General features: G+C 39.1%; 1 protein-coding gene across 1 annotated transcript in view; it reads left to right on the top strand.

Moving 5' to 3' along the window:
- Positions 1–23,434, top strand: part of b4galt2 (beta-1,4-galactosyltransferase 2) — a 208,894-nt gene that overhangs the window by 138,803 nt on the left and 46,657 nt on the right. The gene's annotated exons all lie outside the window — the stretch shown is intronic.

Below are 23,434 nucleotides of genomic sequence, written 5' to 3'. Positions count from 1 at the left end.
TATCATATAAATGATCGTTTGAACCTTCTGATTAAAGAAATATTTGCATTTCACACCATGTGCATACAGTAATCCATCCCTTTGCATCTGCAGCTCTTTGATCATGTGCCAATCATAAAAGTTGATTTCCATCATCTGCATCATTACATCGCTGCTCCCTAACTCAGCAGATGAAATGAGCTGATTACATAAAGAGGCAATAAAAACCACAGATTTCTCTGAGTATTTTTTTCCACTCTCTTCTAAGCATGTGTTTGTACTGTAGTAGGGTATTTTGATGTGAGAAGCAAGCGTCTGCTTAGTTATTAAGCACTTGAAGGTTCTTCAAAGCAAGCGGAGTGGTGCTAAATTTCTTCATTTTAAAAAAACACTGAGAGAACTTGAGGATTACAATACTTAACGGCATGAATGTGGTGAAAAAGCCAGTGTAGTTGCACAATGATGTTTTACATTTACAATCAAAGAAAGTAAAATTCAAATCAAAGTTATATCCCCCCAGAGTACATGCTTCATTCTCGACTCAGAAGTGAAATATAACAGTTTCTTTTTTCAAAACTCTATTTATTAATAGTTGTTTCTGATTAAACATTTAGTATTTGTGTGACAACAGCAATAGTTGAACAAATCCTGCAAGTAGCATCTTCAGCTTAATTGCAAAAGCTATTACCGAAGAGAATTTTCCTTTTTATTTGGTTTAGATTTACCACTTTATGGTGGGCCCTTGCTGTTACTCTACGATGATAAAAAATCTGCTCTTCTTATTTTTTTCCCTGCATCATTACCTTTAATACACATAAGCACACACTCCCTTCCACACACACATACCATTCCTGCTGTGCAGTAAGCTGGCTGGCCAGATTCTGGGCTTGTGTGCCCCATGGGGCTCAATCCTCGCAATGCTTAGTCTGAAAACGGTACCTCTGCTCAGTGCTCAGCTATGACAAGGCCAAACCACGGGCATATCACTTTATTGGATGATGGAAGAACATGCTTTCATCTAGTTATGAGTCAAAGGTTAGTGCCTGTGATTCAGTTAAAAATAAATCTTCTCCCTCTGACTGCTTTCTCGCTGTGACCTGTCTTGGTATTTTCTGTAATAACCTACAGCTGGATGCATATTTGTTAAAAGGGCAGCCTTTCATTTGAACAGAACAGCATTTTGTATGGCACAGTGCACGCAGGCGTTGATCCTAAAGTAGTGTATCCTCTGAACAGAATGTAAACAACGAGCTTTTATAGTAGCGGCCAGTGATTGCAGTGTTCAGCTTCAGTAACTTGTTGTAGTAAAGGTTGAGGAAGACGTTGAGCATGCAACACCAATCAACCTCTGGGTGACCACTTTGATCACAACGTGATTTCACAGGATGCCTGATGGGAAGTAACCTGTCACTAAACAATTGTATTCTGACTCGAACTAACCAACTGTCGTCATGACAGAATAGCTAAGGTGTGCAAATTATTTATAAAGGGGAGAAGACACAAACCTGACATCAAGGGGTCATTCCCAAGCCGAAGTTGTATTAGGAAGGGAAGCTGGCTGTTCCTAAGGGGTCGACCGATTGGGAAATAATGGAGCAGCTGAAAGTACTCTATCTGCAAAACTAATGACACTGTCTTAGACTGAAATGATGAACATAGCTCACCATCTGATGCACAAACCTCAAAGTAGTTCTAAGTAGAGCATCTACTAGGATTGTTTGGTGTTACAGGTCCTAGTTTTAGCATGTGCCACTTGGTGTAAATTGTATTATGATTCATTTTACCTTTGATTTCACTAAGGCAAAGAGTCTTTTGCAGCTAATTTTGTTAACATAACACGAAATGTCTTTGTTCCTAAAGAAAAGCAAACTGTACTTACCTTGTTATTAATTCATGTCACATTTCCTGCCACTTTTGACCGAGCTAAAATGAAAGACAATAAGAGTATAACATGGACAAAATTAAATGCTGTATAAAAGTAATTCTCACAAAATATATTTGAAAAAAACTGAACAATAAACGGCTTTATTTGTGGTGAAAGGTTACAAATGGAATCATATAATGCAACAAGGAAACACTTACAGAACTTAGTAGCTCCTTTGGGTCACATAAAGCAAAGAAGGTACGGATAGATGTACACAACTCACACCAATCTAAATATTCAGCAGACATTATCCTGCATATAAAGCTTTATCATCCAACATGCATGCTCCATATCAGCTAAACACTCATCTAACTATAGAGGCGTAGAGGTATGAAACCCTTTGGCCTTCTGCAGACATCAAGCTAACGTATTAGACATAATTCACTTGGATGAAATTCAGCTGAGGGCTGTAAAATTTATCTATAATGATACAGTGCTTTTAGACCTCTCATTCCCAAAGCAGCCATGTTGTTGACCCCAGCTATACATGGCTGTGAATAATATAGGGCAGCCTTAACGTCTCAATAGATCACGCTGCATATCTCTGCAGACTACATCCACCGCACATTTGTTTTAAGAGTCTGATTTATGTTTCTTTGCTCCTTGAGGACCTTATCTCCATCCAGTGGAATACTGATAATAGGTAAAGCAAATGGCACCTTAATCACTTGAAGTAAAAAAAGGAAAGAAAAGAGGGAGAGGGGGGCGTCATGGTGATGCAAACAGCTGGTATGTCTTAAACTATTTTAATTAGAGCACATTTATGACAAGTCATGTTACCAAAAGACTGATATAGCCCGGGCTCTTTTTGCATCCCTCCTTTCATTCCACTAATTAATAAATCCTCATTGGACATGTATTGGCTCTGATTCATACACCCTCACACTTACAGCTTATGGAAACTTAATTTATTTATCTATAAGTACTGAAACTTTTACTGGCTTCAAATAGCAAATTATACTGTATATGAACCTATGGGTTTCTTATTTATTCAAAATGTTGGCTGGCAAAATTTGGAAACAGGAAGCAGTGCCAAACAGTTTTACTTTTTTTTTTAAGATCGAAAGATGAGAGGATGTGAACAAGCCCACACTATAAAAAAATTCAAATGTCTGCTGCCCAATTAGTGACCCTTTGAACAAAATAATTAACGAAGTATCTTCATCGTGCATAATTATTAACAGTTTAGCTGCTGACACAGGACAGATAAGTCCACGTCTGAAATGCAGGCTAAATTAATCTCTCTGATACTAGATCATCTGTTTCTGCTGTGTGTGTGTGTCAGGATTTCTTCACAGTGGCAATTCCTAATAGGAAACATGATTTCTCACTGCTGGGCCACCTTTCACGCTGACAGCATTAACAGTAAGTTTCCATGCCACTGAATCCTGAAGAGCTTCAAAGTTTGAGTCTAAGAGTGAGACTAAAGCTCTAATATTAGACTGACAAACGTGAAGATGCTTCACAGGGTTTTTACTGACTGGTTGGCTTTTTGTTATCAAAATTACCACAGAGGTTTGAGGTGAATCCTGAGAGGAGCCCCACGGCAAACGTGCTCTTGAACAGTGTGCTTCGGGAAATGCGATCTCCCGTAAATGGTAAATGGACCAATTCTTATATAGCGCTGTTCTACTTGAGCACTCAAAGCACTTTATCATTCACTCAAGCACTTTTTTCTAGTGATTTCTATCTAAAATTCACACTCTGATGAATGCATCAGAGAACAACTTTGAGTTGCTGGATTCAGAATATTACCTGAGGATGCTTTGGCATGGAGACTGGAGCAGCCAGCGACTGATGTACCGGGCTTCAGATCAGTAGATGACGAGCTCTGTCTCATAAGTTACAGTCACCCCTAAAGCATGCAGGTTTAGTCAGCAAACAAAACAGCTGATTACAAATGCCAAGTGTCACTAAACCGAAACCTGCAGTTCTATTCAGCCTTTTAACATCTTGCTTAAATTTGATCTAAAGGCTGATTTGTTCTCTTTTTTTCATGCCATCAAATGGCAGAAAGGTGGTCGCATACAGCAGAAACCAGCAAGTGAAAATACCAAAATCTTCCCTTACAGACTGACTGCAAAGAAAAAGGAAGCATTTTAAACCCATAATCTTAACATTTGTTAAGCTAAAATGAAAAGCAACTGTTTGCTAATGCTTCTATGCACACAGCAGAAACAGACCAGCATTGTGATATTTTGATATTAAATAAAATAACAGGTTACGCAGCCATCGAGAAGGGTCTGTAATCTCCTGGCAACAGATCACTAGAGACAAAATGTTTATTCCCAAGTGGTAGTGAAGCTGTGCCTTTTGAAGTGCTGGTTGCAGCACTAAGGCGCAGAGTTGTTCCAGTTTTGTATTCCTAAATTAGTTTTTATTTTTATTTCATGCTGACGTCTTTCTCTTTAGTTTCCAGAATGGAGCTGCTTATTTTATTATTTGAAAATGTTTCATTTTTGTTCAGTTCGTCATTAGTTCAGTGTTAGCTTTGGTCGTTTTAAGTATCGCTGTATTTACAGGAAAGGTGTTTTTAGCAAAAACAGTATAGCTATTAGAATATAAACACAGAAAGTAGACACACAGGTTTGTAAATATCCAAAGTCTAAATAAAAATGTTCATCACAGTCAGTTTAGTTATAGTTACGTGTATTATCCTCGGTAAGGCAGAACTTTGAAGGTAAACTGTTTCCATTATCGTTTGCGTAGCACTCTTTCAAGTTTTATTACCCCTCAGCAAACAGTTTGGGAATGATTGCAGACAAGTTGGTGTCTTCCATGCAAACTCTTGGCAACCACACCAATCTGCTGCCAACCAAAGCAATCACAATTAGGTTTTTGGGGCAGCATCTGAATTTCAGCCAATTTCTTCCAGTAACAGCCTTCAGCTTGTCTGACATACATATTTAGTGCCTGGGAGTGAGTCACCCATAAAAGTCAATATAATATAATTAGAATTGTTTATGCTATATAATGTAATACTGTTCATAGCTGCTCTCTTTCCATCTACAGTCTGAGAGTGCTAACATGATGAAGTGTGAGAATTGCTCATCACTGTCAACCACACCTCAGATGTTGGCTCTTAAACCAAAACAATTGAGGCTAAAATAGAGTCAGGCCCATCGCCTCATACTGTACTCAACCTGTAGCATCTCTGAAACCTTAAACCTTTTTTCTCATTTGAAACTCAGCTGAGAAATGTGTCGAAACTGCAGTAAAGCGGGAGGAAATGTGTTGATTTTCGACGCGGCGCATTTTAAAGAAAGTCTCTTTTTCACGCTTTCCTACTTTCATTCACCAGAAACAATTCCAAGAAGAGAATCATTACCCATTATTAGCTCATCTTATGACTGCGTGTCTTTGTCTGTTCACTCACTGAGCAATGCTTCCGGATTCTTCCGGTGAGATTGGAGATTGACTCATTCCTTATTTGCTTGAGTAAAAACTCGGACTGAGCAATATCTCCAAGTGATGGGGAAAGAAGAGAAGGCTCGGTCATCATTAGGGTGAGGCAGATGGCGTCCCATATTGGTCCTGATGGGAAATGGGGAAGGATGAGTCATCTCGAGCTGTAGTTTCGCATGTAATCCAGCCTCTGTGTGTTTGTGTCGTACCTGGAAGAAGCTGTATAGATTTAGCCGCGACTGATCAGGAGAATAGAGATATGATGAAACATCAGAACAAGAAAAAAGTTTCTAATTTGCTGAAAGGTTACAGAAAATTGACCTGAGATTTTAAGCACACAGATTAAACTAGTGTAAACGTCTCTCAGCTAAGTTCATGCAAATGTGATGAAATCACCCTGCTAACAGGTACTCATCTCATATGGTGGCATTTCACTGGAGTTTTGTGACTAAAGGTGTCGTTGGAGTTTTTTAGTTTTTTTGTCTGTGGAAGCGAACAGATTGTTCAGTCTTCATCCTGCTCTGCACAAGTCACCTGCTTTGGTATGAAAAGACCTTTGATTGCCTGAAGGCTCGCATCACAGGCAAAACCTCAAAATAGAGAACATGCAGGAGTATTATAGTCCTTTCAGACAACTTAAAATGCTGAAATTCTAGTTTATTATGGATTTGTTTTATAATGATGCCCAACAAAATGTTTTCTGTCACTTCTAATCATTAGCTGCATAAACTGTCGTAACACACTGTGTGAGGTAGGCAAGACTGGACCAAATGCAGGACTCAGCATTAAAGCTGCTCTTAAATTTAGACCTCTGAGTTTACAGGACATAAAGCAGGAACTCAGGGATATTAATTCAGGTGACAAGGAAAACTCCAAACAGACGGCTCACACAGCGAGAGGGGATGAAACGACAGTGACATGACACACAAGGAAATTAGGGAAATTAAACACACCGGGGAACACAGATGAACTAAGTCTGACTAACCAGACAGGCGAAGCAAAACTGAACACAATGCGCACAGAACAAGTGACTGTCACAATAAAACAGGAAATCACTAACGCTGAGACACGGACACAGTGACATGACAGAGGCAAGAGAGAGAGTGAAAGAGGGAAACAGTTTCAGGCAAACACAAAATACTGTCACGGTCAAACCCGACACGTGACAAAAATGACCCCACCGAGACCGTTTGGAGGAGATGATCTCGGTCAAGTTTCAAATAAACTCTAGTATTGTTTGTTTTTGGTGAAAATGTCATGTGATTTCAATGATTGCTTCTTTTAAAACACGTCCTAAAGCTAACTTTTATTGTTTGGCTTTCGAGTCACGCACATCTTTTCGCTATTTGACGTTTTAATGGGTTATATTTAATGTATCTTCATTATTTAGTTCCAGTTTACACCACTTTATGTCAGCAGTGGTTGTTTTAAAGTGCTTTATAAATATAGTATGGTATTGTATGGTATGGTATGGTAAGTCTGAGCTAAAAGGCTTGAAGTAGCAAGGTATGCTTTACATTCTGGGATTATGGCTCAGTATTATAGACATAGAGTGCACAAACTGAACCAGCTAGCCATAAGATGAATGGAAATCTTCAATTTTATCCACTAGCCCAGAAAACACCAGCTTCTTCCTGTGTTTGTTTGTTGCCCCTGCCCCAGACCCATCTGGCCACAAAGCGCAATGAACATTTGTACTGATGCATTTTGGCTTCCAGAACCATGAACTGATTCAGACCAGAGTAAATGAACTATAGGTGCGAAAATGCACTGAGAGGCCGTAGAGAGTGCAAATATTGATAAAATATTTGTGTACGATGCAATGCACAAGATACCAAGTACTTTCAAGTGTTATTTACCTCTTTTTGATAAATTTTTACCAATGCTTCTAACGCTCTTATCAAGCTTGTGTGTAGTGAAAGTGGTACCTGCTGCACTGTGAATATTATGTTCCCTGCAGTAAAGGTGTTTTGGGGGGAAATAGTTTCCAGCTGAATGTGTACTAAGTGCCCTTGATGCTGAGGAGCCCAGATGTGATGAGGACCTCTAGGGCTTTAATGCCCAAGAAAGAAGGGTGCTTCTGGAAAGCACACCTTTTTTATTTTAGGGATCTTTTTTGTTTTGCTTTGTTTTTGTTTTTTTTACAGCATCACAGGGTGTTAGAATCAGAGTGCCATATGTCTGTGAGAGCAGGTCTGACACAGCAGGTCAAAGCTACAAGTCACAGCAAGCATCTGCACGTATTTGTCAAAATGTCAGGTGGGTTTGATTCTCATCCCTTCACCTCCCTGCCACTCGCCTTTCGCTTACCACTCACACATGTCAGGTGGTAACTCCTAAGTACAGGATCTGTTTATGTGTGTTTCTTGTTACTAGACCATCACAGTGTTTTTTTTACTCACAACCAAAGCCCCATATGTTTACAAGAGCAGGTCCATATGGCACAGTTGTCTTAGTGAGGACAAGTTTGAGGTTTAGTCCATCAGAGTGAGGACATTTTGATGTGTTAGTGTGTCCATGCATGCGTGTGTGCTTTTCTGCACAAGTCTGCTTTTTCTCTGAGTGACACATGTCAGCCAACCCCTACAGGGCAGCTCTAACCTTTGCTGTCATTTCTCTTGGCAGCTACTCTGTTATCATCATCATCATCATCATCATATTTTTCTTTTCTCTTCCTCTCCCGCTCCCTTTATTTCATCATTTTGTCAGTCTTCCTCTCTCTTTCTTACCCTCGTCCTCTTTGGCTTAATCCGTCATGTTGATGAATCTGGTTCAGTGCCAGTCATTCTTTGGTCAGCTCACTCACTTATACTGTCATCGCAGGGCACTGCTAACTGTACTGTGGTTTGTCAATCACATGGTATTTTTATGTTTCACCATATTTCCGCCAAGCTAAATGTTGTCTGGTAATTTTCTTGGCGTCTCTGCAGGAAAACAAATCTAGCCTAAATTGAATTACAGCTTAGGTCTCACAGAGCCAGGCAATCCGCAGAAAAATGTGCATTCCTCGACTAGCTGGCGAGTGGTAGCAGGCTGTAGGCAGGTGAAATCAGCCGCAAAGGGAGTGTCGCACCGAAAAACATCATTTTTGATTGCTTTGGTTGCCAGCAGATTGTCACCTACAGTTTGCACAAAAGCACCGACTTTTCTGTGCTCACCAACTACCCAGTGAGCGGTAGTGAACCTTGAAAATGCGCAACCGAAAATGTAAATCATTTGTTTTCAAAGTAAAAGTTGTGCCTTACCACTGCAACCAACTTGTTTAGAGAGAATCCACTCTAACTTTGAAGGTCAAACTTCCAAGTTTCACTACAGTGCCAACTACAGCAAGTAGTTGGCAAGTGCTTGAAGACAAGTTGACTTTTGTCTTTTATGCAAACTACAGGCGACCATTTTTAATCTGCTATTGACCACAGTGTTCGCAAGGAGGCTTTTGCAACCCCTCTCACCTAATATCTTCCAGGAACCACTCATCATTAACCTGGGTAGCCACTCACAAGTTTCTCGGCCTGCAAGCCTAAGTTAACAAGGCAGAATCATTGTTTTCAAGACATCTAGTTGCCCTCACATAGATAAAGAATTAAGATAAACATCCCATAAGTATGAATTTTAGAGAAAAGTGTGTAAATCTACCTGTTAATTTACAATGTTCCTGTTCCATGTTTTGCCTGTTTTGGTTAGCGGTGTAAAAATCTGTGAAAGTGCTGAAAAAGAATGACGCCAAAGATATGAAATATAGCATATTTTAATCGTGACGGTGATTGAAAGCTAAGTTCTTCTTACAGTCAGTCTTTGAATAACACTGACGTCACATGGACCTTTTCTAAATTGCAGATGCACAAACCAGGAGCTGGAGTTTACAGTGAACATGTCAGATACAGCTTCTTATGTACACATTCAGCAGATGAGGAGCAATATTAGGAGATTTAGATAAATGTTTTATTACAAATGCTCTCTCCATCGTCTGGTTGTTTTCCTGCTTTTTGGCGATGACTTTGTAGCATACAGGATCTTGAGATGGGTTTTTTTGGGGGGAGGGGGGGCTTAAAACAGAAAACTTGGGTGGTGTAATCCCAAAACAATAAGCAGAAAGATATGCCAAGAGCTGAAAATAACAGCAAAGTCAAATGATAATTATTTGTGTGTGAATTTGGGGTCATGCTATCCAGTATTATTTTATCCATTATTGATATGATTTTTTTTTTTATTCAGGCAAATTAAAGGAAGGCAAAGAGCAGAAAAATATTCTGGAGCAGCTGAGGGACACTAGTGTGATCTACTTTTTTTGTTCAGACTTTGGATCATTTTGGCTGTGCCAAATATAATTCATGATTGTTTCAGCACTGAAGGAACGGGACGAGGAATCAAATGTCTTCTCTTTTTTTTTTTTTTAAACTGATTTGAGCTCCCTGTTTTAATTTCCATTGCCAATTTCAGCTTTGTCCTCTTGAGGATTTTTGACCTTTGCTGTGAACATTTCAAATTATTTGAACCTTTAATTAGGAACAAAAGTATAACACTTACTTTGTGCCAGATAGAGGGAAGAATAATTCTTATTTCTCCTTTTGCACATAATATATACCAAAAAAAAAAAGAGTACAGCATGTCCTCATCTAGTCAGAAATAAAAAAATATATAGTGGGGTGCAGTCTTACTTTTGATTTCCATATGGATAGCTTGGTCCACATTTCTGCAACAAAACAACCAACCCTGTGCGGGATATTAGAGATGTGTCCTGTATTTATTTACCGGGGGAAAAAAGGAAAAAAGGCATTACCTGCTTCATTGTTTCGGCCCGGCAGTGTAGCGTATCATCGCCGGCTGTCGTGCTGATGTTGCCCTGATCTGCGACTATCGGCTACTGTGACGGAATCGTAATTGAATTGCCCATCGTGGCCCGGCCTCTCACTTTATGTGGGAGCTCCTCTGTGTCAGAACTGCCAGAAAGTCATTACAGCAAATTAGTTATTCTGGCCCCACGCCAACTCTGTCACGCTCTTCTCTACTCAGTCTTTGTGTTCTCTGCCAAGCTCTCATAAAGCAGAAAACACACTGCTGCGGGTACGATTGAAGACTGTAAGGTTATGAATTAGATATACATAGGCCGGCCGTGTTTGTGTTTCTGTGTGCATGGCTGACTGCAGTATCTAATCAAGCTTTGATGAGCTTCCTGTTTCCCAGGTGGCGGTGAAATGAAGGGATAATCATCTTTTATTAAGAACGCATGGCCGAGTGCATTTAGTGTTCATGCAGGCTCTAATGAACATGGTAGCTCTCTTTATCATTCTCTCGCTTTCTTCTTTCTCTCTCATATGTACTTTTTTAATAATAATTTAATGGTTAATTCTGTCAAATTGTCACGTTTTAGCTTCAGATTTGAATATTTGTAGATTTACCACTTAAAAGGAATAATGTTTAAACAGTAAATCCACTTCACATAGAGCAAATAAAAGCAGCCGCTTTATAGCTGGCAACGCTCAAATTTGAAGAGTTGAAAGGACGGCCGTTCACTAGCTGATATTTTTAGCGATAACCAGCTCGTTAATTAAATTATCTCAGTGAGTGACTGACAGCAGTGTAACAGGCTTTTTTTTTTTAATGTCTTGTTTTATGGATACAGCCAACTGGTCTCAAGCTAAAGCCATGCTCACCAGAGTGAAACTGTGGAAAAATCCACTCACTGGCCACTTTATTAATTACTCCTTGCTAATACTAAGTTGAACCCCTTGTGCCTTAAATCTTCATGGCATAGATTCAACAAGGTGCTGGAAACTTTCCTCAGACATTTCAGTCTGTGTTGACATGACAGCATCACACAGTTGTTGCAGATTTGTCAGCTGCACGTCCAAGATGTGAATCTCCTGTTCCATTAGATTCCAAAGATGATCTGTTGGATTGAGATCTGGTATCCATGGATACTCATTGTCATGTTCAAGTAACCAGTTGGAGATTTTTGGGGCTTTGTGACCATGTTGTGACCAGTTTTTTTTTTTTTTTTTTTTTTTTTTTTTTTAAATTTGTGAAGCACTTTGATCAAAACTGTTGTTTTTAAATGTGCTATATAAATAAATTTTGATTGATTGATTGATTGATGTTGCGTTATCCTGCTGGAAACAGCCATTAGAAGATGGACACACTGCTCACTACAGGATGGACATGGTAAATGGACAATGGGTAGGCTGTGGCATTTAAATAATGCTCAACTGGTACAAAAGGGTGTACCAAACTATGGTGTGCCAAGAAAATATCCTAAACACTGATACACCAGCACCAGCAACCTCAACTGTCATAGCTTAGTACAGCAGGATGAAACCATGTTTTTGTGTTTTTTAGATTTCGAATCTTGTAACACAGGTTGAGACTGATCTTAACCACTCAGTTCACACTTGACTCTGTGTAGCCTCAGTTTCTAGTTCTTAGCAGTGGCACCCGGTGTGGCCTTCTGCCTCTGTAGGCCATCCGCTTTAAGGAAAATGCGGGAAAATCCCAGTAGTTTCTGAAACACTCAGACCAGCCTGTCTGTCACTATCAACCATGCCACATTAAAAGTCACTTAAATGACCTTTCTTCCCTGTGCTGGTATTGAGCAGTTCATCTTGCCACATGCGTGAATGCGTTGCTGCCATATGACTGGATGATTGAGTAGGTTGAGTATGTATAACTAATAAAGTGGCTTGTGAGTGTAGTAATTTGGATTGTCTAACAGCATGTTTTTACTGCAAATTTACAAAAAGTGTTTGTAGTGTGAGGACTACCAAGTGTGTTTGGCCTTTGTAACATTTTTAAGCTAATTAATTTTTCCACAAATACAAAAAAGATGAGTAAGCTCATGCTCATTCATTTTATTCCAGCATCATCACCCCTGTCTTGAAATAGCAGTAAATAATAACAATGTTAACTTTTTTTACATCAAAGCAAGTCAATGTTCTTTTGTACACTTGCACTGTTTTTTTATATATAAAAAAAATCAAACACACACACAGAAAACACACACACACAGGAAAACCTGAGCATGTTCAGCTAAATCTCCATTAAGTGAGATAAAATGAATTCTCTGTACATCTCCTGTGGTTGCTCTTTCCCCGCACTGGTCGACTGGCCAAATAATAGGACACGAGTCCCCACCTCCGCATCTCCAAAGGAGCCTGAAATCCTGTCACACTCACTTGCGTGCACATAGACATTCACAGGTTGTGCATGGACTTACACACATGTACCATTCAGAAACACCCACGTTAGGTCTGACGATCTGCTGACAGACATCCAGGCAAAGCACTGATTGTACCTTAATCCCTCTCCATGGCAACAACAATAGGTGCGTGTGCAATGACCAGGCCTAGGAGAAAGTTACAGTATATATTTGTCTTCATCACATACGCACACACATGTTCTCTCTCTCTCTTTCATAGAGGCAGCGGCACTGGATTTATCTGGTGATACTCAGATATGGCTGATAGGGTTAATTGGTTTTCCGAGGGCATGTAGGGGGAGAATGGCTGACACTGACCAGATTACTGCAGACACACCAGGGAAGACCTGCCAGAGACAGACAGAGCAAGGAGCCCGAGAAGAGCAGAGAGAAAATAAATGTAACTGATGACCCGAGAGCAGGAAGTGCAGGCAGTTGGAGAGGTGGAAGAAGATTTACCTTTCTCCCTTTAGAGCTCAGAAGTCAAATAGTGAATACAAGAGGCAGTGAAAGCTGTGAAGTTAAAGAAAAGTTTGAGGGCAAACAGAAGCTAAATTAGATTGGATATGGCAAATGTTAAATCCCTTAATTTCTTTTGTTGTTATTGTATTGCTGTTTTATATTGTATTTTTCTAACTGAAGGGCCTGAAGGCTTTTTAAATTAATTATCCTGCCACTTTATCTGAAACCATAATTTCACGCTGTATTGCATTGAGTTTGGATGCAAAGTGTTTGAATTATATTGCATCACTTAACTAAACAACTTTTCCCCATTAAAGGTGAATATCACTGATTTTATACTTTTTGGAGAATATTATGTGTTTATATAAATATAATACAGAAGTTAGATTTGACCAAAGTCGTGCAGATCTAGAGTCCAGTCTGCAACCTCTTTGTAACCACCAGTCTCTAGGGAAGAATGTGATTCCCCAACCAGCTGGCAAGTGGTTGCTGGAAGCTGTTTGTTGGCATTGGTTGCAAACAGGTATGTTGTTTTGCGACACCAATTGCAAACACTCACCAACTACTTGCCAAGTGGTGGTTGAACTGTGAAAAGTGCAATGCAAACCCGAAACGAAGACCATTCACCTTCAAAGTTAACGCTGTGGCTTTAGAAATATGTTGGTTGCATTTTGAAAGGCATCACTTTTACTTTGATATTCTCCGTTTTCCAGTTTGCATCGCATTTTTTTCGCATTTCCCTACCTCTTTGTGGTTAGTTAGTGAGTGCTTCCAGACAGTTCAACATCGTCCATGCAAACTACAGGTGATTGTGGCAGTCTGCTAGCAACCAAAGCATTCACAAAGAAATGTGTGGTGCAGCACCATGTCCCTCTCTTAGACCGATATTACATAGCAACAGCCAGCAACCACTCCCTACCAAACTGATTGGGAAATACACATTTTTCCTTAGCAACTGGTAGTTACCATGAGGTCGCCAAGCTGTCTCCAGGCCTGTGTGACTGAGGCTTTAGCTGACTTCTTTTACCTACCCCTTATCTGTTTATAAGACTAATACTTCAACATTATAACTGTTATTAGTGTAACGTGCTATATGGTAAATGTCAGCTTACCATATATAGCAAGCATAAATTCACAACATGAAAAACATATTTCTGCTTTGCTGCATCTGTTAAATGGGCTGCAATGCTCTTTGAAGGTTCATTAACTGGTTGCTCTGGATTTGTTTGGATCTGGTCATGTGATTCTTACCAGCAGGAGTTTGGAGATCGCCCAGTTGCCGTTTCATGTTGAAACTCCATCTACTTCCCCACCCACCGGTTCCAGGGTGGGCATTGCTGGCTAATGTTGTCTTTTACCATCCTTGGTGCTTAGCTATTGAGATTTTATTGCATGTCATTCCCAGTTCCACTCTTGCTCCATTTCCTGCTGTCACACTATTAAAGAGAGGAAAAGTTCTTCCACAAACTTTTTTTGAAAACGTACATTTAAATTGAATAAAAAAAAATTATTATTATAATTAAATGTTATGTATTTATGTTAAAAAAATATCAGACTTATATTATTCTTAGTGTATCAGCAGCTTTTTGACTGTTCAGCAGATAATGTCCTTATACATAAGAATAATTTACATTAACAGATTAATTTGATGACCCATGACAGCTTCAACAAGTCATTCAGTTGTTAATGTAAGGCAAAAAATTAAACACTTATAAAATGACAGTAGGAACTCCCACAGAGGGGAAAAGATGGGGGACATCACCGAGACCGTGAAAACTGACTGTATGAGTGTTGTTGCTGGGCGAGAGTGGAAACAACTCTACTCTACCTCTGCCTCATGGACTGAAGTGGTTTTAGTGTTGGTGGGTTTTATTCTAAACATGCTTTCAAAAAAAAAAGAAAAAAAGATTGATAGATTATTATTTCCCTTTAAAATGCTTTTCTTGATAAGGTGACATTTACAAAATGACTTAGTGGATTAAAGGATTTAAGCTATGTCAGCAATAAATATCCAAGAGCTGCACCTTTAACTGTGTAATATTTACCTGTTTGAAAGGATGTAATGTTTTACATCTGTATAATTGTGCAGCAGGTTTTACAGACATGGTAGAGAAATTTATAGATCTTTAAAGTACTGTGAAATTTCTGAAAGCAGCAACAAGTTCCTCAACTGAACGATGATATTGGACGTCTATTCTACCCTTACTGAAGCTAAAAAAGACTGCTGCCACGTCAAAGGACTAGAAATGTGTTAAGAATCAGGTGACTGTCATGAAGGAGTCTGACTTACTGAAAAGAATATGGTCTGATAAAATACAACAAGTTTTCATAATCTTAAATGTTAGAAAATGGTTTATGAAGGTATTTCACTACACAGGGTGAAGGATTTTAGGTGTGGATCCTATGCAGACATGCTAGCATAATAAAAGCATGTAGCCAAACTTGTCACGGCTGCTGCGGCAGTCGTATGGGGTTGAAGGAAAAAGGACCCAATCACAGGCTGACGATGCAATGAGTGAGCTTTATTTACCATCAAAATACAAAACAGAAACCAAAGCTAAGAACAAGAATTAACTTGAAACATAAGATAATAATCAAAACCAAAACCACTTGAGTCCACAGGCTCAGGACCATGACAAAACTGGGATGATGCATGTAGCATGCTGATTGGTTAAAAGTGGCTTTGAACAGGAAAAGGAGTTTCCTTGCCTTGAATTCATCACAAAGAAGGAGGAGCTTAAAAAAACCAAACGTAAAAAAAGCAGCATGAGAAGCACAGACAGACAGTGACTACAGGGGACATTTTTAATCCTGACACACAAACATACACACACATCAGCTACACGTCACGTACTTTTAGCGTGCACTAACCACAAATTGTATTAAGAGCTTGCACAAATGAACCACAGGGTCATTTTCTGGCACAGTAGTCATGAAAGTAGAGACCACATTCGATGGGTGGGTACACGCGGATTTCTAACAAGCGGGACAACTCAGAAGTGCACTGAGCTTTCAAGACACCTGGGATATAGCGACATGAATTTTTTATCAGAACTCCGACACCAGTGGTTTCTCACAATGACTGTTTTCTTCGGGTTTGTTGAAGTGATAAATTATCGATTTCACAAAAGTTGACAAAGCGCTGCAGGTGCTGAAAATCTCATCACTAAAGATTTTGATGCAAAGCGGCTTTTAGAGGCATTGTTAAAAATTGCTGGAATGTTTATTACTGTTGGTATTCCACATTGTTCCTTAAAGCATGTTTTGTTTTGCAATCATCCCCACCAGTAAGGACTGACTAGACACACAAATCCTGCCTGTCGCGCACACGGGAACACACACACACGCACACACACACACACACACACACACACATTACAGGAAGCTGTCAACAACCACAACAGGCACCAGAGTTTCCTGCTGTCAGTCACTAAGCCTCTACAGTGAAGTGACTGGACACCTTGTCGCTAGATGATGAGTGTTTTCCTTTCAATTACCCCACCCATTTTTCCGGAGGCAGCCAGTGATTTACCCCAGCGGTTCACTTTCCCAGCTGCTCCTTTTATCCCAATCACACACCGTACAATAAGTAGCAGTCATCTCTGCAGAAGCTAGCTCGTCTATAATCTAGTATATGTGAACATCCTGTGTCCAGTTTACAGTTTGAAACTTTACTTTCTTTTGGTTTATTTTCACCTTCTTGTGGCCTACATCTGTAAAGATGCTCTATTTTATAGTATTATCATCAAGTACTAAAATTGGTTTAAGAACTGTCCAACGCATTATTAATGGATAGTGGTGAGCCACCAACATCATCATCGAGTAAGAAATGTAGTCAACACAAATCTTGATTGACGAGAAAGAAAAGAAAAGTGAAGATGTTGTTACAATTAAAGTTACTAAAAGTATCCACTTTTGGTAAGATATGCAGAAATCCAAATATGACAGGATATAAAAGGAAATGAATCCAAATAAATCTCAAGCAACATTTTCAGAATGCAGTTTTCCATATTTACATTTCCACTCCACGTTTGACTGATTCAGTTCATTAGTTACATTTACACATTTAAATAAGTAATGAGTAAACACTGGCTCGTAAATGATGCTTCTAGTTATTTGTAAGTGAAGAGAGCATTTAAAAGTTTTGATTTTATAGCGATAGCTTCTTCTTGAGTGCACTTATTGCACATCACCATTGATCTGCCAGATTACTGTAATAATACACAAATGTCAGCACACAGCACTCTTTTGGCAATTACTCCACAATTACCACACAGCGAACTAAAAAACCTTTTGTATGTACACAGTTTACTAAACAGTCAAGAGCTTCCCTGAAAAACAAAATCTGTCACAGTGGCCGCTACCTGCTTTGTTTTTAAGTTTATTTTTTAAAATGCGGACGCAAGTGTCAGAAATAAGCACACATGCAAAACACAAAACTTCCGTCAGAGTTAGCAGATGTTTTCAAGCATCCAGCCAGATGAAATTCTATCTTGGGAACTTCTTGTTTACTTTTTTTTTTTTCAATATTCCCTCCAAGTGTGAGCTGAAGAGGTCTCGGCAAACTGAAGAAAACTATTTTTGTGGCACACATACTTGTCACACTTGTCAGTAAACTCATTTACACAGGGCTGAGGCTGCATGCCCGCATGCATATGCACACTGTATTATGTAGAGCCTGATCAAAAATTAATGGAGCAGAAATGTCCTTGAAAGTTAAAAGATGGCTATGAATTTGCAAATGAGAAGCCAAAAATTGCTCTCCGCTAAATTGGAGTACCCTTTCTGCATTTCACCCTGTAATTTGTTGATTTGTCAAATATTCACACATGAATGGTTTCGCTGTCCCCTGTGGGCCACTGTAGGCAAATTGTGGCTGAACAGTCCTTTCGAGTGCATTCTGCGTCAGAAAAAAAGACAGGTTTTGGTCAGAAAACAATAGCCTGAAGAGAAAACATGACAATAAGGCCAGCAGTAGAGGAAAATACAGCATCAAGACAAAAAAAACAACAAGAAGAAACAATAAAAGCCCAAAAATGGAGCAGAAGGAGAAAGACTGCAGTATCTTTGTCTCACCATTTTTTTTTTAAATTTTGAATATATGCAATAAAAAACACCTTCTAGGTATCTGTTCTTACTTCAAACATGTAAAATCTGCACCCATCAATCCCACTGCCTCTGTTTACCTGCAATGCTTAAGTGCCCTGTCCACTGTAACATGTATCAGTTTTACTTATTTACATCCTTCTGCAAACTCACTTATGGCATGAAGGGATTAGGGAAGACATAGAGCACCATAAAGCGGCGTTGATGGGAGTTTCCCACACAGATGTCTTAATGAAAATAATAAACAGTGACCGCAATAATGCTTAATGAGGTTAGGAGCACACAAAGAGGGGTGGACTTTTTGTAAAGATATATGAGCTGATCTGCTGGGAAAAACACAACAATGCCTGACAGCTCTTTGTGTTCTTTTGCACCTCTGTTAGAATCTCATTTAGTCTCCTAGAAAAAAATACCAGTGGTTACATTTTAAGAAAATTGCAGGTTCCAGCACAAAAAAAGGAGAATGCGTTTCTTAAATTTTAGCAGAAGCATATAATTTGAGAGAGACAGAAAAACGTAATTAAAACGAGCAAAAAAACAAAACCACGGTATGAAACAAAACATGACATGTATCATGATATGTGACAAGCATGCAAAGAACTGGCAAATGTCCAAAATTCCCTAAACTTTGGGAAATAATTAATCTGTTTTTTAAATTTTAAAACACCTACTTTCATCTCTTCCAAACACTGATCCTGCCCATCTTCCCCTACGGCTCTGAAACCCAGACATTGACAAGTTTGAGGTGTTCTAAGTGCATTGTCTACGACAAGTCCTTGGAGTTTCTATAAGTGATCACATGGGAAACAAAGTCACTGGAGACTGTTGCCAGCAGCAACCAACTGGCAGTGACCAAATACATCAACGTCAACTTCAGTGGTTTGTGCACCAGGTCAACTACCACACTAATTACAGCGTGCTCATTGGCACGTCAAACAAAAATGCCAAAGAAAACATGGACCAAACAGACTTAAAGGGCCAACAATTTGATCTCGAGCAAGCTACAACCAATGCCACTGATCGAAAGTCTTGGAAGAATGTCACTTAGAGAGCTTGACATCCTGTGGACCCACAATACACCACAGTCGACCACCTGGACCAGCTGCCAGCTAGGACCCAAAGAAGAAAAGAACATTTTAAAACTTCTGCATTAACTATGTCTATGGTTTTCTATGCTTTAACTTAAGGATGTCAAATTGTGTCGATTCTTTTAATTACTGTGGTTACAAATTGAGAAATAAATTTGAAATGTAAACTTCTGATAAAACTCCACAAGGTTTATGAGAAACCATTAATCAATCAAAATCCATACAGCGTTACTGCCATGGGCTACAGACGGAAAAGTTCCCAGCATCATTAAAGGGGCAAATTTTTGCCCCCTTAGACGGTCAGCATGGACTCTGTGTGCGTGCCTTCTCAGTGGAGAATTTACATTGCAATGCACCAGCTATGCATGCGCCCAGGCAGCTGACATCAAGGCGATTTCAAGTATGACAGGAATGACTACTCGGCCATCAGGTCTCCAGCTGTCTGTGTCTGTGTCAGCAACCAAGTATAAAGGCTCGAGGCATGTGCGACTGCACTAAGTGAAGTTTTTCCCCTCAAAGCCGAGACAGGGAATTGGGACAAAATAGCGCTCTGTTTTTATGCAGAACTGCATTTTTCTTACATAGCTCTGAGAGATATTTGCAGACACTTGAGATAACGAACAGCGGAAATATTGGAAAGTCAGGTTGAACTTTAAGTGCGTCATTGTTTCCATGATGTTTAGGATTCTTGGCCAGCATCTTTGTACTGTGTAACAAATAATATGTGATATAATATTACGTGTTGTAACAACTGGACACCAGACACTGAAAGAAAGATTCTGGTTTCTTTCTCACTTCACATGCACATTGTTTTCCTGCTCGTGTCCACACATCTGCAGTTACAAAGTTGACTTGAAATTGGGATGGCATCACATTTTAAAATTGCTTTTCTAGCCTCTGGGAAGGTCTAAAAGAATGTTAATGAACAAAAGAGTCACACTTTTATTATATCGTTTGGAGTTGCAGATGTCTTCTGCCAGTGTTGGTCTATGGGGAGAGATTGCTTTTTTCAGAGGAGGTTTGGAACTCAACGAGTCAACAGAGCGTTGGCGACTGTTAGGCACTCAGTGACCCTGCTCTGTAAATTTACACAGTCTGCTGCTTCATAGTTGAGTTGCTGTGGTTCCTAAATGCTTCTGCTTTGTAATAATTCCACTTAGAGTTGATTGTGGAAAATCCAAGTGGGAGGAAATTTCACAAACCAACTTGTCACAATGGTGGGACTCAGTGAGCTCTTTAGTTTGACCCGCTCTTTCACTAATGTTTGTTACGGCAGACCATGTGGCCAGGTGCTTCATTTTATACACCTGTGGTAGTGGGATTAGTGTGGCCTAATATTATTTTCTATACAGGGTGTGGTTGGTTGTAATTTGTCAGCTAGCTCTCATACTCATAGTGAAATCAGTACTTGAAAAAATGCACAACAGTTACACAGAGCACACAAGCTGTTTTAGTATCATCTGTATTCTTGTTTCCACTCTTTTCCCCTTCATCACCAGCCTCTGATCTGTCTGCTGTTTGTTCCTGGGTTGTATTTTTTCTCTTCTGACCTCATACGATATGGTTCCGACCTAATAAACCAACTGTTGTTCAAAAACAGGCAGAAGCCCATTTTAGCTGATACTTGGAGCCCCGGTGGATTTGTGACAATAGATTTTTTGTGTGTGTTACCTGCACAGATGGATTATGCTTTCAAATCTGAGGTATTAGTGGGCTTACCACGGGGATTACGCTTTGTACTTGATTCACGGTCGGTTCGAACAGATAATGCACCGGCATAGAAACAAGAACAACAAAAAAATCGAAAACTGATCAGAAGTTTGGACAGACAGCAGATACATTAATCATCTCAAAGATTCACCTTGCTGTCAAAAGTGGGTGGTTTTCTCTTTTGGACAAGTATTGCGTGACTGCAGCAGATTTGTAACATTTTTTAATTTTTCTGCTACTTTGTGTACACTTGAGCATTAATCCAAAACTGGAAGGCCTTTTTATGACATGAATGTGGAGTCTCATTAATATAAATTGATATTCTTGTCACATCTTGGAGACTTTGCATAAGGCTTCTTTAAAAGACTCACATTTTAATTTAAAAATAGAATTTTCTTATTTTTGTCAACTTGTTGCTTTAATGTTTAGCTAAAGCGAATTACTTATTTTATAGGTGTGTCTGTTACAGTCATTGCTTTTTTTGTTAATGCCAAAATTGCTATTACAGGCATAGCCCATCTCTTTAGCATCTTCAAATTGCTTATCTGTTGGCCCAGATAATAGACACCAGCCTTAGGAGAGAAAATCCTCCAGTTTAGAGCCACAAAATTCAGGCAGTGATATTTGTCACTAAGCCATAATTAGGAAACAGTTTTTTGATATATGGTTGTAATTTCTAGGGCATAAGGTTAATTTGATCTCATCCCTCTGTCTCTCTCAGAAATTATATTGGATCTTTTGCTTCCTGCCTGTATCAGGTTTTTGCATTTATGGCAGATGAAGTTGCTGACCCAACTAGAGATTTAATTGTTGCAGTAAAGGCTGTACTTGCCCCTGTTAAGAAAAAAAGGGCTCGAGGCAATTTGCTCTAAAATATATGTACTAGTTGTAAACTGAACGTAAGGTAAGAGTTTCCCGAGGGGGAACCATCTTTATGACTCGGTCTCGTACACCAGTTACTGACAAAACAAATGGTTTGGATTTTGATTTCCCCTTTTTGATGGCACATTTCTGTCTCCACTCCTTGATTCTTCTTCTTCCCTGTAGTTCTCAAGAAAGCTGCAAAAGAAAATAAATAAATAAATCCAAAGCATTCTCGAGGTTGATGGACTGCCAAAGTGTCAAACAGTCTCAGGTTGCAGTAACTTCTCTTCTTGCTTTCTGACCTCCCTGCTGCTAGACAAAGGCTTGGACTTTACCAAGCTGTTGCAGATGGGTTCTGCTGAGAGAGATATACAGTGCCCTCTACACTATTGAACTGTCATATATATTAACCTCAACTAACTCACGCCGGTATGCTGCTGGGTAAGAATTTATCTTAGCCAAAGTGTTGAACCTGGGCCATGGATGTCTGAAAAATAAATGCACTTCACTGCAGCAGCAGGGTCTCTTAGGGTCAGTGAACACATCACTTCATTCTGTTTGTAGCATTAAATTCAGACTAACACTGCAGACACTAAATATTGATGTTTAGTGATGCTCTCAGCGTTACATGTTTTGATGAAAGGAAAAGAAAATTTCAGAAAGTGTTAAGAAATCAGGAAAAGTTGGGCAAAAAAAGTAGTTGATTAATCAACTGAATGGTCAGATTTATCTCTGAAGTATTGTGTCAGGTTTTTGCTAGATTTTTCCTTTTTCCTAAAGACATGACTTTCAGATAATTAGTTTCCTGTAAATAGCTTTTAGGGCTGTCACTTTGTAGTTTGTCCTCCCCTTTTCCAGTGTCCTGAAACTGTTTGAAGGACACACTGAACACCATGCAGAGATATTCCAGGCTTTTGGCTAATAATTAAAAATAAACTTTCTGGTACAAAAATATTATTTCATGTTTGTCAAACCAATGTATTTGGCATTTTTTCATAAATTCAGCGAAAGAAATGTGAACAAATTATGCATGAGAGTGAAAAAGCAACCGATGTCTAAGAAAAATGTTAAAAATAACTTTAAAAGTGCCTCAGAAAACCTGGAAAACTGTTGCACAAGGACCAGTTTAAAACAACATATATGGCTCCTTGGAAGCAAAATATAAAGAATGGAATGACTCAGGACTTTTGCACAGTACTGCATTTTGATACATATGTTGCCAGTTTTCTCTTGTGTGTTGTTTTGAGCTTCACTTCCTCCCCCGTCTCATTGTCTTCCCCGGTCTCATGCTACCTTTCTGTGTCAATTCCCCTATCACTTGACTATAAAAAGCCCTGGTTTGTGGCAGTGTTACTTCCTGTCTTGTTCCAGTTTATATTCTTTTATGTAAAGTCCCTTTTGTCCCAGACTTTTGGGTTACTTCTTCTCGTTGCATCTTTGGGCTTTGTTTTTGGAGATCAGTTATTAAAGCTCGCTTTTTGTCGTGAACTATGTCTTCCACTTTCTACACTGTGTTTTTACTGTTGTATTTATCAACAGTAAAAACATTATTACTTCATATACACATTCACACATAGCTTGAATCAATTTCACCCAAGTGCAGCAGACATTACAAAAATTAATATATATATATATATAATAATATATAATAATATAAATACATATATATATATATATATATATATATATATATATATATATATATAT

Source organism: Neolamprologus brichardi, chromosome 18, assembly GCF_056152115.1.
Source record: "Neolamprologus brichardi isolate AB-2024 chromosome 18, ASM5615211v1, whole genome shotgun sequence".
NCBI classification, from domain to species: domain Eukaryota; kingdom Metazoa; phylum Chordata; class Actinopteri; order Cichliformes; family Cichlidae; genus Neolamprologus; species Neolamprologus brichardi.
This window is presented reverse-complemented; position numbering and strand designations above follow the sequence as displayed.